Source organism: Molothrus aeneus, chromosome 14 (genome assembly GCF_037042795.1).
Source record: "Molothrus aeneus isolate 106 chromosome 14, BPBGC_Maene_1.0, whole genome shotgun sequence".
In the NCBI taxonomy this organism is placed as follows: Eukaryota; Metazoa; Chordata; class Aves; order Passeriformes; family Icteridae; genus Molothrus; species Molothrus aeneus.
The window spans coordinates 4,189,006-4,201,576 of record NC_089659.1 but is presented as its reverse complement, the minus strand read 5'-3'; the positions used below and the strand labels follow the sequence as shown (position 1 = coordinate 4,201,576).

The 12,571-nt window shown below is 45.8% G+C and overlaps 1 protein-coding gene across 1 annotated transcript in view; it reads left to right on the top strand.

The window, feature by feature from the left end:
- Window positions 1-7,895: 7,895 nt before the first annotated feature.
- DRP2 (dystrophin related protein 2) overlaps window positions 7,896-12,571 on the top strand; it is a 31,496-nt gene continuing 26,820 nt past the window's right edge. Inside the window, exon 1 of the mRNA XM_066559508.1 lies at window positions 7,896-8,067. The gene's annotated coding sequence lies outside the window, so the exon portion shown is untranslated. The remainder of the gene's footprint in view (window positions 8,068-12,571) is intronic.

Below are 12,571 nucleotides of genomic sequence, written 5' to 3'. Positions count from 1 at the left end.
CTCTGGAGCCACTCAAGCTGTTTGCTTTCTTCATCCTCTCAAAATCAGACTGGTTGAGTACCAGAGTTCTCAGCTCAAGTACATCTGGTTAATGTCTAAAGTATTGCCCTTCTCTTTCATCTGTCTTATCCCAAGTAGTGTAAGTGCTGCTTGCTAATTTTTGTCAAGAGAAACAGATCTTCAAAACCCTGATTATATTTTTTCAACAGGAGAAACTCCACCTATTAAGAATTCCTCCAAGTGGATATGTTTCAACATGTGGCCCTAACATATAATGAGTATTATAATTTTTCTGTGAAGCTACCTTCAAAATGGTGTTGGAAATGTTATTTCCACTTATGCTGGAATCTCAAAGAAGCAATAGCCAGGAAGACAAGGCTTCCTGTTGGCTGGGTGCTGTTTGGAGTTTGTGGAAAGTTCATTCCTGTCAGCTGCCAGAGGCTTCATTTCACTTGTGAAAGATGCCAGGGCTCTTAAGAGAGTGTGTGATGTGTGTAAATGTATTTAAAGGGGCTTATAGAGAATCCTTTAGGATATACTGAATGTTTTACAGTTACTGGTCTTGAGATCAGTTTTCCCTTGGGGTTGGTGTTTGGTTGAAGAAACAGAATCATGTTATGGAAGACTTGCAGCATCACAGGTTTTTGTTATACCCTGGATTTTGAAAGTATTTAAGCAAACTGTGCACAGTTTTGACATTCAAGTACACAGGCTGGGCACTTGGAAGTGCAGAACTACAGCAACAGGACAGATCATTTTAATGTCAAGTTGTTTTCTATGGGTTTGTTTGTTTTGTTGGATGGACAAGATGCCTGTTTAAAATCCATCCCATGCAGCAAAAATGTGCCTGGTATTATTGGGCACCAGAGATGACTTTTAGCCTCTTTATGCTGTGGTAACTCTTGTCTCTTTTGATATTTGGACATTTTTCATCTCTTTTTTCCCTCTTAACTATCTGAGTAGCATTGCACTTGAGTGTAAGAATGGCCCTTTTAGGGAGGAATGTGCTACTGTACCTATTTTATTTTCTTATCTTTTTCCCCCTGCTTGCTCTTTGCATTTGAATCATCACAGCAAATTTTGCAGACCATTTTCTGTTAAAAGCATGTGCTCAAAGACTTGGCTGGCCACAGCTGCTCTGAGGACTAAAATGGACACATTTCAAGACCCATCCATTTCCTGGTAAGTGACAAATGAGTGATTTACCTCTCATGCCTGTTTCTGCCCATTGTAAGGTGGGTGGACACTATGAAGTTGTAGCAGAAACAGCTGTGCTGGGGTGTTGTTATCACAAGGCTGCTGCAGGTTTTTGATTTAGGGGTTTTGTAATACCATAAACAGGCCATGGAGTGGCCATTTCAGTTTAACTGCATTCTGTAGCATTGCTAGTAGCTTTTTATCTGATTTCAAAAAGTGAGGCCTCTCCCTTTGGAAAAATCTCTGAGTGGATATTAAATAGGATTTCAAAGTAGTGGGCCAGAACCCTGTCTGGGGTAAGCAGCCACAGCTCCACTAATTTCTAATGGATCTGTGTTGAGTTGCACCAGCTGAACATCTGGTCACACAACCAAAGCCATTAACCCCTCCCTGTCAGACACAGGGAGCATTATGCATCTGAAAATCCAAATGCCTTGGGCTAGAGTTAATCTGCATTCTTCTTCTGAAGCCATGTTTGCTTTGTGTTTCTGTTCATCATTTTCTTTTTGTGGTGGGAGGCTCATTTGTGCACCTTTATGCATCAGAGTCTACTGCCCTGTCAGAGAGAGCTTGCTCTGAAAGAGTTAATAATTTCAACCTGTTTTCAGCTGGAATGAAGAAACTGGTTCCTCTGTATCCCTGCTTTCTATTCTTTTGTTGGCCTACTTCCCTCTGCTTGCATTTTGCATTCCTAATGCCATGAATAAATCAGGACCCAAGGATTTAGAAGGTGGTACAGCTGTAACCACTCAGAAAATGGAATCTGTGAGGCTTGTACTGCAGCTCTAACAACTGCCAACATGGGTGCTCCTGAACTCCTCTAATAACATTTAACTGCCACCAAAATAAAATTCACTTTGCCTTTTTTGATACAATCTTGGAGATTTTTGTGCCTGTACCCAGTGTCTCCTCCCTTGGTTACCTTTGTTTTTAGGCTAAGCTCAGTTGTAAGGCCTCTGGGGCAGGGTAATCACCTCCTGGCTGCTGTGACAAAATGGCTTATCACAAATCTGCGCACAGTGGAGACAGGAGCAAGGGAAACTGTGGGATCTGACCTGGCAAAGGGTTCATTTTCTCCATAGAATCACAGCACAGAGAAACTCCAGCCTGGCTGTTGTCCTAGATCTTCTGATAACTTGTCATTAATAATACACACTGGGCTGATTTGTAGCTCCATGGCTCCTGAGAGAGTGTGTGAGGGAACTCTTTATGTGCTCTTTAGTCAGAGGATGCATCTAGTCTGGATGAAAAACAACAGAGATTGGTAAAAGGCTTGCTCTGGATGATGAATATCTTGAAAGAACAAAGTCTTCAAGTACAACATAAATCATCTTTCTTCCAAGAAAGATGATTTATGTTGTACCAATGGGTTTCCCTCATTACAGCTCTGCTTTTTAAAATGGAAGCAACAATTATGTTCTGAAGAAGGCTGGATACCAGCAAACCTTGCTTTTGACCAAGGATGCCTTTTACATCCTTAGCATTTGGTGATGTGGGTTTGGGCACAGGATTCCTGAGAGAACTGTATGTAGCTGTTAGACCTGTCCAAGTAATTATAGTTGGCAAGGGAGGTGTTGAAGCACCCAAATAACATCCTGCAAGGTGTGTGTGTACCTTGTGAGGATGCCTCTCTGCCTCTCAGCTTCCTGTCTCGTAGGAGTAAAAGTCTGCGTAACAGAGGGTAAGATTTTTTTTAATAAAGGCTTTAATCTCCAGGCTCGCTCTTGCACAAATGTAGAAACCAAAACAGTTGATCTTAAAAAAACCAAAAGCTGCAGGTACCTACACAGGCTCTAAATACCATTTTAACCTTGACAGTGTTGAGAAATCTGTAGGCTGAGGCGTGATCCCATTCTGCAGCTGAATGAGTGAACATGCATCAGGCAGGCTGTGGTACTGTGGTACCTGCCAGGAACGTGACACAGGATGGGCTGTTCCAGCACAGCCTCACTCAGGGGATATTTAAGTCACTGTAATGTGGCTGAGCTCCTGAGCTTCAGGCACTGGGTTTAGGCTGCAAATTGCAACAGATACTTTGAAAAATTTTACTCTCTGCTCAAATCCTTTGGGCTCTTCCTCTCAAGAATGCAGGGATAAGCTTCTGCTGTGAACATTTATTTGATGTGCAGCTGTATCCCTGTGCAGCCTGACTTGCTCTGCTCCAGTGTCAGTGCTGCCAGTGTGATCTCTGCAGGAAGAGGCTGCTCTCTGCAGGTTTCCTGCCAGCCCTCTCTCCAGGCTCAGGCCCTGTACCATCCCCATCATGGTTTGTTGTGCATGGATCACTAAGCAGTTTCCTTTCTCTCAGGGCACCTCTGTTCTGTGTCCAAGTGAATCTTCAGCAGTTCCTGTGTGATTGCTTTCCTGCTCCTTTGAGTACACAGGCCCAGTAAAGCAGGAGGGGGATGGAAAGCACATTGTAAATGTGTTGACAGCTTTTGAAGAACAAAACAGCCCCTGAAATCTGCCTTGTCTGCCTTACCCTCCTCTCCTGCATGCTTTTGCTTTCTTTTCTACCATTTTCTCCTTTCTCTTTCTCCATCTCTTCCCTCAAATTATTTTACACTCTTTTGATACCCTGTCCTCTTTCTTTTGGCACTTGCTGCTCTGAAAAGATTTCCTTCCTCCCCATAGTCTCTATTTCTCATTTGGGGGGATTGTTTCAAGGCCTGTGTGGGAATAAATGAAAAGGGGGATTAATTCTGTTTCTGAGTACATGGCTTGCATCAGTTCTCTGCCCATTCTTCTCTCTCACCCCAGGTACCATGTGTTTAGAAAGTACCCTGCTGTTTTTCTAAATGCTTTCAGCAGGGTAGAATCTGCTCTGGGAAGGTTTTTGTGCTTATTGTTGCTAGCAAAAGAGGTGCAGTTATTTATTTTATATCAGTTATTTAAACAAAACAAGGAAAAAAAGCCCCCCAGGATGTTACAATATCCAGTCAACTAAATTATTTTCTTAGGGCCCTAATTCTAGTTTTGTTTCTCCTTGTTGAAGGGAGGCTCTTTGTGCTCTGCTCCCAGCCTGCTGGCCTGCCTAATGTACTGGAATTGATGGGCAGGTCTGTCCCTTTGTGCAAGACCTGTTCCTCTGGCTTTCCCTCCCAGGTAGGAACAGCACCACCACTGAGATCAATGATCCTGAATCAAAACAGAGCTACAACTCTTTGGCTGTGGGCAGCTGTGAGAGAGCACAGTGCTGTCTGATGCTTTAATTAGGAGGAGACTCAGGTGAGGGAGCCCTGTGTCTCAGGAAAACAGGGATTTGTAGGCTCTTGGGGAAAAAGTGGAGTTTTTCAAGCCATAAGGGACCTTGTCCAGGCTCACAAGCCTCTCACTAAACTCTTTCTCAGCAGATGGATCCACAAGGACTGTGGGTGTATGGCTCTAGGGAAAGTGCTCTTCTTGGTGTCTGCCTGTATTCTCCTTTTAACAAGGATAGCTCTACATTCTGTTCCTGGCCAAAGCATCTTTCTCTAAACTTTAATTGGGATAAATGGATAAATTTGGGCTTTACTCTGAAAGGGAAAGAATGTACCAAAGTTTCCAAAGGACGGTAACAATACTTTCTCTTCTATACTAGGAAGATGAACTTTCTCTTTCAGGAGATGTGATGTTTCAAAGGAGGGAAGAGACACTGCACATTTTGGGAACCACTTCCCTGTGACAAGGACTATTTTAGAACATAAAGTTAATTGGTGGGAACTTATGGGAAGAAAAATGTAAAAGTAATAGCCTTTAATTATATTGAACCCTGAAGTTTTATGTTGAAAATATGAATGCCAGAATTTTAGGTAATATTTTTTGTTTGGTTGGTAATGCAAGAATAATTATTGTTATGGATATTCCAGCTTACAAGTTATTAATGGTAATGGCTTTGCATATTGAGAATGTAACACAGAATTTAGGCTGAAAGCAAACACAACCCTCATTTCTAGCTTTTAAAACTTTCAAACTAAAAATACTGTCTCTGTGTGTGTGTCTCTCTCTATATGTCAAATTTATATTCAAGCCTTATAAAGCCTTTCCCAATTTTTACCTATTGTATGATTGTACACTGTATTTAGCACTGTGCATATTGAGATATCCCTGTTGGGAGGGTGGACACTGTTAGTTTTCCTAACAAGGTAAATATTTGCTGTTTCATAAAACAGAAAATGTCTGAAATGTTTCATTAGGGGAATACATGAAGTAAGTACCACTGTATCTTCTGGAAGCTCAGCTCTTGGAGCTCCTTGGGAGATTTTTTTGGCTTAAGTTCTCTTCAGAACTCAAAGTACACCAAATTTAGCCTCTCATCTCAGAAACCTTCCCATACACTTAAAAAAGTTGTAGTGCTTATGTGAAAACTGTGATTATGACACATCCGAGCTGGTCTCCCTCGTTCCCCTTGAGTTCTGAATTCCTCCTCTCCTTGCCCTAATTTTATCCTTAAACCAGAAAGTATTGGAGGACTTGGGAAGATGTTCCCAGCCCTGGAAGCAACTCTCCCAGCAGAGATTCTGGTTTGCCTCATAATTTAAACTAAACTGACACAAGAGATATTTTTTTTTCTCTACTGCATTTAAACAATCAATAATTGAGGATGCTTGTACAGGAAAGCACCTTGTTTTTGTGGCTCATGCTGTCTGTTCACATCTCTGTGCTGATGTCTGTCTTGTGTGCATGTGTAAATTGCCTTGATATGTTTATCCATGTTGTCACGTCCCTTACAGCTGCTGCTGGTGACAGACACATGCTGCCATCGGATTAGGCCCTGTCTCTCTGGAGAATGGTGTCTTTGGAGCTGCCTGGACAGCCCTTCCAGACTCTGCTGCTATTTCCCCCCTCTCTCTCCTTATTTAACCCAAGATTTCTTATTTGTGTGTGCACAAAAATAGCCCAGCAGAGTCTCTGCTCATTTTTGTCTTCTGATCCATATCTGGGGGTTTTTTTTGGTCTAAATACAGCTTTCCAGGAGGGATTTTATTGCATCAGTACAGCTGTTGTGGAAGCAGGAGCTATTGAAGCTTTTAAGAGCAGAAGGTGTGGAGTGAATAAGTATTCTTGGGTTGGTACTCCAAGTATTCAGTGTTGCTCCTTTTGGAACCCATGATAAGGAGGTTGCTATTTAAAAATCTCCTTCCAGTGTGGTTACAGGAGTTCTCTGTGCCTCACTGTGCTCTGCTCCTGACTCCTGGTGCACCCATCTGGGATGGAGGGAGAACTTCAGCCACCCACCTGCTGCAGGTTTGAGCTGCTACCATCCCAAGGAGCTCACTGGTTTCTTGAGGACTCTCTCAAACATATTTTACACAAGATCAACTATATTTTGAGTTTTAAACTTTCTCCGTGTTTAAATTGATGACCTAGGAAAGCTTTTGATTTGTTTGCATCCCCATGGTGTGGGATTAGGGTTTTGCTCTGTAAGGTGCCCAAACTGGCTGAAAGGTGGTCATGGGCTCCCCGCCCTGCTGGGCACAGCCCTGGGGTGGTTTGGGCACTGTCCCTCTGTGCAGCACCATGGCCCTTAAACCCACAGGAAGCCCTGTGATGCTGCAGAGAGTTTGCCAGTTATTTCCATTGCTAGCTTGACCAGGAGTAATTTTTTTCAGGAGTATAGTGGACTTGTGAAGCTGTAACAGTGCTGGTTCTGAATGAATCTGCATTTTGGAATATACCTGAGATGGGGAATAAATGTATAGAAGTGGAAAATGTTTATAAACAGCACTGATATTTCTGGATAACATAACTGTGTGAGCAGAAAAATAACATCTTTAGTCTGTCAGCTCTGGGGGAAAATGGGCTAAGATTCATTAAAGACTGTTCTGACAAAGACCAGGAAGATTGTATTTTCTGACTTTTAATTTTCCCATGGAGAGGCTGAGACAGTCTAGTGCTTAAAACAGAGAGCTGGGATTACATTTGAATCCTCTTTCTCACCAAGTAATTTAATTCTGTTTCTTTTTGTGTTATATGAAAATAACATCACTTGGTGGCTTGAGCAGTTTGAAATCCTTGGGTGGAATGATCTGAAGAACTGTAAACTATGGACCAACTGTTACCTATGGACCAAAATCCCAACTCTGTGTCTGTTTGTGTCCTCATCCAAACTAGCAGCTCAAATCCTCTTTCTTGTTTCTTGTGAGCTGAGACAAGATACCCTGACATTTAAAAGGAGAAATGCCTCCTTCCTTTACTTATTTTTCTTTTCTAAGAACAGGAAGCACATCTGAAATTAAGTGATAATCCTATTTTTGCTCCTTAACTTTAAAACGGGCTATTCTTAAATTATAAAAATCTAATGTCAGATCCCCAATTTGTGCTGAAGGAAGGAGGCGACTGTGTCTGGCATTTTCCAGTACACGCGTGGCCATATCTAACCTAAAATGAGAGGCGAGAGGCGGTGGGAGATGCCGGCGAGCAGAGGGAAGCGTGGCTGAGCCCAGCAGCCCGCGGCAGGTCCCCAGAGGTCAGATCTCGGTGTGTTTGTGCCTCTCCCCTCCTCCCTTTTCTCTCCCCCTTTCCATGTGTATTTTGTCTCCTCCTCCTCCCGTGCGTGCCCATCTTTGCATCCTCGCTCTTCCCCTCCCCTCGCCGGCATCCTCGCTCTCGGGCCGGGCTCTCCGGAGGGCCGGGCGCTCGGGGGCTCGTCCTTGCTCTCTGCCCGGCCGAGGGGATCTCTGTGAGCTGGGCGAGACGCTGCTGCTGCTGCTGCTGCCGGGGATGTGATGGCATAGCAACACAGCAGCCGGGCCGGTGGAGGAGGAGGAGGAGGAGGAGGAGGAAGGCAGCGGTGCCGAGGCTCAGCATGCAGCCCTGCCCCAGGGGCTCCGCTGCTGATTCACAGCCAGCCCCGCTGCCCCCGCTGCCCGGACCCGCCGCGCTCGCAAGGTAGGCCACGGCAAAAATGCTCGTGTTCCTGCCTGGGCTGGGAAAAGGGAGAATTCGGATGGATGGTTTGAACCGGGCAATGCGCTCTTTGGGGGTGTGCGTGTCCCTTGGCAGCAGCGCTGCCCATGCATGTGCGGGTGAGGAAACTTGCGGAGAAGAAGAGAAGGGTGTCGGGGTGGGAGCAGGAGCGGTGGCCAAGAGCATTTCCAGGAGGGAGAGGCCGGGGAGCAGCTGGGGATGCGGATTTCCGAGGCGAGCAGCGGTCCCCAGCAGCCCGGTGTGCCCGGCTGCGATGCTTTGCTCACTGAAGGTTTATTTACCCTGGCAGGGCTGCTCCGGGCAGGGTGTGTGGTGGCCTTCTAGCATCTTCCTGGCAGGATCAGGGCACCCAAATATTCCTCATGAAGATCAGCCCACAGTCCCAGCCCTGCCCTTTCCATTCAGCACCTTACACGGTCCAGCCTTGCTCCTTTATGTGTCCGCCCTCCCCTCCCCCAGCTTCTCCCCAGCTCCTTTCACTCATCCTTCCTCCTCCTCCTCCTCCTCCCCTCTCAAGGGCTGCTATTGCCACCACTGACCTTCCCCTGGCTGCAGGCAGCCCTGGCCAGCTGCAGGATTGCCTGCAGGAAGCGCAGGACCTCTCCTGCTCCCCAGGGCTCAGCATTCTGCCTCCCTCTCCCTCCCAGACAGGACAGCCTGGGCTGTGGTTTCTCAAGGTTTGGTGCCACAGATTATTCCAGGTGCCCAGTCTAGCCTGTTTCCTTCAGCCTTCCCTCCAGCACAGCATCACAGCTGTGGAGGTGCACTGGTGGAAGTGCCAGCATTGTATTTGTGGGGTTTCAATGCTGAGATTGCCCATGTGCAGTGACAGGGGTGTGGAGCAAATTTTCCCATACCCTTAAATGCCATGCTTTCTCTGGGAGAAACCAATGTTTGTTTGTATTTTGAATTTTAGTGATGAAAAAAAAGTCTAGTCAGTTTTTGGTCAGTTTGTTTTCCTTGTGCCCTAATCCAAGGTCCCTCACACCTCTCCTGCTGTTGCTCACCTCTCTGTCTTGGACCTGTGAGAGTTCTGGTTTGGTTATTCTCACTAATGGCCTTTCCTGCCTGAGCACAGTGCCCTTGTTGAGGAAGCTGTGTGAGGTCCCAGCCACCAGGTTCAGCTGTTCAGGGGGGGTTTCCATTCTCCTGGCACTCAAGTGTGGCTCATGTGCCATCTCACACCCTCCCTGTGCTGGAAGCTTTTCTCTGCTGCTGTGGGAGCTGTCCAGGCAGGCTTCTGGAGACAGCAAGGATGTGGTGCCACTCTGGAAAGGAGCAGGACGACAGTCTCCTTTTGCAGCAGTGTCCAGGAACGTGGAGGGCTGGGAGGGGAAGCGTTGGAGTGCTGCTGTGATGTGATGCTGTGTTCAGGTCCTCTCTGTCAGCTGAAGGAGCTGAGATGGGATGAGGATCGTGTCTTTGGATTAATGCCTGAGACAGATCAATGCTGCTCTCTAGAACTGGCCAGGGCTGTGACTGTGAATGGGGCTGCTCAGGTTGGAGTGGCTCTTCACAAAACCAAGCTAAGTGAGACAGGGAAGGGATTAAATGAATGGGTTCAAACAAATTCCTGAGTTCTGGAGACATATGGTGATTTCTGAATATAATCATGTTTTGAGAAGTACATTCAAGGCTTCCACTTTAGCCTGGATGTCTGTGATAAAAGCATAACAGAGGAATTATAAGTCTCATGAAACAAGGCATATTGACCAGAAAGAACTCAGTCTTCAAAAAACTCCCATTTTCCTAGGTGTATGAAGATGAAACCAATCTTTTCAGAATTGAGCCAAAATTGCTCCATCCCATTTGCCTTTGCTGTTAAAAATAAGGTTACTCTGACACATCTCAAGTAGGGAAAGGAAATGTGACTCCATGGGGCACACAGCCTGGTCATTAAACTCATGGCCTCAGAAGGCCAGAGAGCTTTGTGCTTTGGCAGGGAGTTTATTATAAAAACGACCTTGGGGGCAAGGCAGAGTATTCAGTTTAGAGAAGCAGGTGCCAGCTTTACAGTGAGAATGAGAAGCAAAGTGCCAAGGCAGCCAGGAGTCAGCAGCATTGCCTTGGCCATCAGAACTGAGTGTGGGTGTGCTCTTCCCACTGTTGTTGATCAGTTACACAGCCTGGCAAATGGGTGATGTGCTTTTCACAATGCAGCAAAACTTGTTGGCTGCTTCCAGCAGCAGGGAAGGGAAGGTTCAGGTGCTGAGAGGAGAAAGGCAAGGCTTGAGGTTTTTACTGGTTTAAATTGGCATTTTCAGGGCTACAGGAGCCACGTTTCTGAAGGAATGTTCCGTTTTTATGCTTGGTGCAACCTCCTTTCAGTCATTAAGCAAGTGGTTTCCCCCGTGTTCTGCTGTCCCTTTGGGAGGTTGCTGCTTGCTCTTCTCCTGCTCCTTCTGTCAGTCAGGTCTAGCAGGCAGCAGCTTCTCTGTGTCCAGCACAGCAGGGCTGTGGGCTCACAGCTGGCTCCTCTGCCTGCTCGAGTCATTATTTCAGTACTTTAAGCTGCTAAGAGAGGGGAAAAGTGAGCTTTAGAGGGAGCAACTTAAAACCCAGCTGGGAGTCTGAAAAAACATGCAAAAGAAATGTAGGTTTTTCAATCTTCCTTAAAAAAAATTCCCTAAGTTATTTTTGAGCCTAGAGAAGGGTAGTCAGTTTTGCATGACCATGTTGTGGGCATACACCCACACTCACCTGGTGAGGTGGGGACATCATCATCACCACAGTTTCCTAGTGCAAAGCCAACTGGTGAAATTTTTCAGTTTGAGGTTGTGTGAGTGTTTGTATTCTGTTGCTTAGGAAAATGGAGAGTGAGTGAGCCAGGGGAAAGGATGCTGCTTCCTTATTAAGATGTGTGGCACCTGTTCATCCATTGAATTAAAATAACATTTTGGTTATGAGCTCCAAGTCCAAGTGGCCATTTAGGAAAGGAGCTCATTAGATGTGAGAGTCCCCACTTGACCCACCCTCAGTGAATAACACATCTTGTGCTGCTTGCTCACTACCAGATAAACCAAGATTTTATGTTACTTCTCATGGACAGGTGTTAATTGAAGCACCCTGCATTTTAATTAATGAAGGGGACCTGGTTCTTTGGTGGAAGTGCAGTGTGAAGCCCAGCTTTGGCCTCTGGGATTTTTAACCCACAGATAATGGGGTTGGAAATGCTCCCACATGTGGAAGATTGCTGACAGTCCCCTTTCAGGGTACATGGGAGCACATAACAACCAGGAGAATTTTTGTGGGAGTGTGTTTGGGTATCTATTCTGGGTTAGTAAAGAGATGGAGATGAAGGGCCTGTGCTCTGAGAGGGAACTGTGTTGTTTTTATGTTGATCCCACTGGGACAAGGGTTGCTTTTCTCTAACCAAACCTTGACCAGTGGGGTCTTGGGAAGTAGGTCGTCTGGCCTGCGATCTCAGGCTTAAATTATTTACTTACAAGTGCAGAAAATAATTTTTTTGCTGAAACAGGATGTGTTGTTAAGCTGTCGAGAGAGTCCTGCTGTCTGTCAGCCTGGGAATGCTGCCTTTGTTAGCATCTACATGGGAGCTGAACTCTGAAATATCCACAAGCCTCCCACCTTTCCCCTGAAAGGACACTGAACATGCTGAGCTAAAATGTTATTACTTCTCTGTACAGTAAGTTAAACAACAACAAAGCCATTAACATTTCCAGCAGCAGGGAACATGTTTGTATTTCCACCCTCCTCATGGGATAAAGGCTGAGCTGGGCTGCCTTGCCTCAAGATGTTCCCATATTTTTTTCCTTATAGGCCAAGATCTGAAGTTGAAAGTTTCAGGGAAGAATGCTTAGGAGGAAATTAGGAATTCAAAGCATAAACTGTGTGATTGAGAGACCTCTTGACCTATACGCTGTGTTTGCTGCTGTTATGTGTGAAAGAGAGCTGGAAATTCAACATCTGACATGACACTACTGCCAGGGACAGGTCTCTAATCCTGGGGTGGCTTTAGCCATGGAGGGTCAGCTGCAGTGTGAGTTCCCTCAATGTTTGGGAGAGTTTGGTTATGGGGTTCCATCAGGAGGATTTTAAACAAATGCAGCAGAATTGGAGAATTCTGTGCACCATGTGCACTGGTGGGAAGCTGTCACCTTCCTTTTGGCTGGGATGGAGAAGAGGTGCTGCAGGAGCTGGGACAGCCTCTCCAGCCAGCCAGGGATGCTGCTGCAGCAGGTCTGGAGAGCAGAGCTAGCACAGACATCCTGGGTGGTGCCCTGAGTTGTGTGACAGGGCTGGAGCAGGACAGGTTGGGCAAAGGCTGTTCCAGCTGCCTCTGTCAGACTGCCTGGAAAGAAGGGAGTGGGACAGGCTCTCCAGTGCTGAATTTGTGCTGAATTTGTAACAGGTGCAGCTCATGTAGGAAGATTAAACAAGGCAATTATTTTGGTTTTAATACCTTTAATGCCCAAGCATTCATCTGTTGAAAAGTAACATCCGG